This window comes from Sciurus carolinensis (assembly GCF_902686445.1).
Source record: "Sciurus carolinensis chromosome 14 unlocalized genomic scaffold, mSciCar1.2 scaffold_126_arrow_ctg1, whole genome shotgun sequence".
NCBI lineage: Eukaryota > Metazoa > Chordata > Mammalia > Rodentia > Sciuridae > Sciurus > Sciurus carolinensis.
Genome location: NW_025920111.1, coordinates 1,583,362 through 1,587,845, shown reverse-complemented (window position 1 = coordinate 1,587,845; position 4,484 = coordinate 1,583,362). Strand labels below are relative to the sequence as shown.

At 38.0% G+C, this 4,484-nt stretch overlaps 1 non-coding gene across 1 annotated transcript; it reads right to left on the bottom strand.

Moving 5' to 3' along the window:
* Nucleotides 1–4,022: 4,022 nt before the first annotated feature.
* Trnaa-ggc (transfer RNA alanine (anticodon GGC)) lies at nucleotides 4,023–4,095 on the bottom strand. Its single transcript has one exon. It is a non-coding gene; the product is annotated as a tRNA-Ala (tRNA).
* Nucleotides 4,096–4,484: the final 389 nt, after the last annotated feature.

Genomic DNA, 4,484 nt, shown 5'->3' with positions numbered 1-4,484 from the left:
GCCTTGAGGTCCTTCTGCATACAACACCATATTTGTCTCTTGTCATCACATCTACAGGACAACACCTAACCACCAGGTTCCAATCTGAGCCCTCTAGTGGCAGCTAAACTGATCCCTAGCTAGCTTCCTTAAGGCCTTTTGGGAGATTTTATAGCTATTCCTTGCAAGAAAGACTGAAATATCTGTGTCATGTCCTGACCTGTCCTCCTCAACCTTGAGACTTGCCAACGATGGAGACAGTGGTGGAACGGAAGCAGGAAGGCAGAAAAAGAGATGAGGATGGACACTACTCTCATCTTCCTGGAGGTACCACTGAGAGGAAAGAAGAGAACATTCCTGGATTCAACTGGGTCTCTGTTGTAGGTCCTAAATTTTTCAACTATTGCCTCCATGGTCACAGGGTAATTAAAACAGAGAACCAGGAAGGGTTTCATTTATTCATGTCCCCAGTGATTTTCCCATATAAGCAAGGGTTATTGTCATGGTGGTTGGTCCCACAATAGTGAATCTTCTCCTTGGAAGTTGCTAAGGTTTAATACCCATGCTTGCCTTGAAGACAGAAACAATGACACTAACCTGACTTTCTCCCAATTGTTACCTAGGACCCAGAATATAATAAGCACGCTTTGAAAGTTTGATGAATGAATATTTGAGTGATATTTGCAATAAGTGAAAGACTACTTTAATGTCCTTATGAAGGGTAGAGTTTGGAGAAAAATACACATAGAAAGACAATATCATGTGGACACATAGATCACTGTAGCCTAGAAGAAAGAACTAGTACAGATCCTTCCCTGTGGCCTTCAGAACCATGTGCCATCATGTTCATTTTGAACTTACATCCTCCAGAGTGGTGAGGTAATAAAGTTCCTTTGTTTAAGATACCCAGTAAGTGATACTGCATTATAGCAGCACTTAGGGAAGTAATAGATGCCCCCAATTTCTCTTTGGGCCATGTCTACAGAAGTCATTGATGTACATTTATTATTATCATTACTTTTTTAGAGTTCTTTTTGATCATACATGACAATAGAATTCATTTTGACATAATTAGAAAAATGTGCAATACAATTTTTTTCTAATTCAGTGCCCAATACTTCTTAACTAAGAGGTAATGCAATAGATGAGGGCAGGGCTAAGAATCAAACTCCCTGGAGTCCAAGCCTGCCTCACCATTTGCTATGTATGTAACTAAATTCCTTACTCTCTCTGTCCTCAGTTTTAGCATTTCTAAATGGAGACTACAAGAATAATAGCCCTCCAAATCACAGACTGCTCCTTGAGGGGTCAACCAACTGCAGATAAAAAAAAATATTTGTAAAAAAAATAAATTGCATCTGTGTTAAACATATAGAGAATTTTCTCATCATTATTCCCTAAATTACACAGAATAGCAACTACTTATATAGCACATTCATTGTACTAGGTATCATAAGTATCCTAGAAATGATATAAAGTATATGAGAGTATTGTACAGGTTATATGAAAAAATGCCTTTCCATTTTATATAAAGTACTTGAGCATCTGCAGATTTTGGTAAGTAAGAGGGGATACAGATGCCAAGAGACAGATATACCTCAAAGCCTTGTTGTAAGAATTACATGAGATAATTCAGCATAGTATATGGAACACAGTAAGAGTTCAGTCAATGTTAATTATTGCTTTTGGTGGTAGTGACAGTCAATGGTGACAGTAATTATTGTATAGGCATTGTAGTGTATTAGAAGGAGAACAAGCAGACCCAGATTCAAACTCCAGTTCCATTTTTTACAAGCTTTGTGACTTTACTTTACTTCCCCACAACTCAGGTAATTGGAAATAATCTACAAATTGGAGGTAATTATATAGAGTAATTATATAGAGTAATTATATACAGTGTCCATGTAGGTTAAAAGCAAAAAATAATTTAAAGTGTTTAAGAGTGCCCCTGACTCAAAGTCAGGTCTTAATAAATGACCATTTTTAAATATAGATGAACTGATTCCACACCTCAATCCTGCTTGGTCTTTTCAACTGCATCTTTTCTTGAAGCATCAGAAAGACACACATTGCAAGGCATAAAGAAACAGAACAAGGTTTAGCAATAACAATTCTTTATCAATTAAACCTACTATGGGCAATTCCACTCAAATACATTAGTGGTCCATTCTAGAAATTAGACTCAACCCAAGAGGGCACTTCATTTCTAAGCACACATGTTCTCCAGCCAAAATGAGCCACAGGTTTCTCGCAGGCACTTTGAACAGCATTACAAGGTCACTTCTTGGGTTAGGAAATTGTCCCTCAGCAGTCACACAGTCACACAGCTGATGTTTCCTTTCTTTTAATACAAAATCCCTTAAGTCTCCTGAGTGAGATTATTTCACATTCAAAGAGTGTGTCGCAGGTAGAAGTCACTGACTGCTGAGTGCCTGGGGCTCAGGAAAGCACCATCTCTTCCACGTGATTCATAAAACACCCCTGTGTTTTAAACATATACAGAAAGGAATTAAAGAGACTTTATAAAGAATTAAAAAAAAACACATTCTATCTTCTAGACCTTTTGAAAAACTTGAAATCACAAATATCTCACAGATGATGGTGCACACCTGCGTGGCCCTTCCATACCAATAGAAAGACTAGCCATCAAGCAAGTCTGGGAAGATGTATAATGAAGGACAGTTTACTATTATTTTCATAAGAATAGTTACCCTTCCATCTAAAAATCATGTTTCAAGTAGTAACTAACTATTCCTATGAGTTATCCTTAAAAACAATGATTAGAAATGTTCACTTCAAAATTTAGGTAGAGCGATTCTCTTTTTCCCTTATGGGAGAAGAAAATTAAGTTCAATGCCCACTTTACTTGATGCTGTATACACAGTTTCCCACTGCCACTCTGTTCTCCCCCTGCCCAAGTTCCTCAGCACTTGATTATCACCTTTGGGACTCCTTGGTATTTAAGCATTCTATTTACAACCAGAATTAGGAGAGACACTAGCAGCAAAATATTTTCCTCAGGAACCCATACCTGAAGAGATAAAAGCAGAAACAAAGAAGGTTATTTCTTAATGTCAAGATGACAGGAAGTAGGCATGGGGCTTGAAACAAGTTCTAGCAGGAAGTAGGCTCTCAGAGCTCCACAGCCAGTCAGAGGACTTGTTGTCTGGGAGAGGACATGGCATCTGGAACGTCTATCTCTCTACCATGCTAATTAGCCTCCAAATCCCTTAACTCTTCATAGAAATTGAATAGCAGGAATTTCATCCTATGGAAGTTATCTAGTAAAATTCAAAAAGTTATAAAAGAAATGAACATCCAGCTTCCCTGGACCATTAATATGCTCAGTAGCTGTTAAATTTTCAAATTCCAGAAATACACTGAAGAGGTAGGAGGTAGGAGAGAATATTTCCCTTCTCATATTCCAAATATACCCCTTTTGGGATCTCTTGAGGTTGCATATTCTTTCTTTCTGTCTTGACCAAGAATATTATATTTAACCAGGTCTCCAACATGGCTAAATAGGAATGATGGCCTTCATATTTAATAAAAGTGGAAAACTGGGGTAGACTGAAGAGTCATCTAAAATCAACATTTCAGATTTCCAAGTCAATAGGTTCAATAATTTTCTTTGTCAACACATAGTCCTTTCAGTTTTATTTTGTTGTTGTTGTTTCTATGATTTATTCTTTAAAATGTGACCCAAGACAAGCCTCAAATAAAATTTTTCCATCACTTGGAACTTATATCCTCCTTTCCCTTCTTACTTACCCAAATTGGATTTCCTACTCAGAGGCTATGCCCAAGGACCTGTCATGTCCACAGCACAATGTTCAGTCATTCACTTACAAAATTTTTCCTGGCACATAATAGCACAGAGGATACAAAATGAAAAAGACAGTGCTCCTATGTTGGGGAAATTGACAGTTTAACTGAATTCTGCATTCATACACAGAGATTGCACTGGATGTAAAACAGAGATACCCAAATCTGCCCAAGGGAATAACAATAACAACAGTGGTTTTTTTTTTTTTTTTTTTTTTTGGAGGTGCTGGGGATTGAACCCAGGTCCTTGGGCATGCCAGGCAAGTGCTCTACCAGCTGAGCTACATCCCCAGTTTCAACAACAACAGAGATATTAAAGAAATTAATTTAAAAAAAACAGGTAATGAATGGCAAATACTATGTTGAACAAATACGGGTTGACATGATATGTTTTAGGTAAGGTGATGGAGAAAATCCTCTCTAAAAAGGTGACATGAAACTGTGACTTGGAAAATAAGATGGAGGCAAGTCAGCCAAGGTTCAGGGGCAGAGATGTCCAAGCACAAGTCCCAAGAGGTGTAATGCTTCAAGGGGGAAAAGCACAGCCTGTTCTTGGACAGCAAGAGGGTTCATGGAGCTGATGTTGGAGAAGTGAAAGGGGTCAAAGAAGGGGTGATGACACTTCTTGCAGACACTTGGACAGAGGTCAAGGTAAGGGGTCTGAATTTTCTTTTAAATGT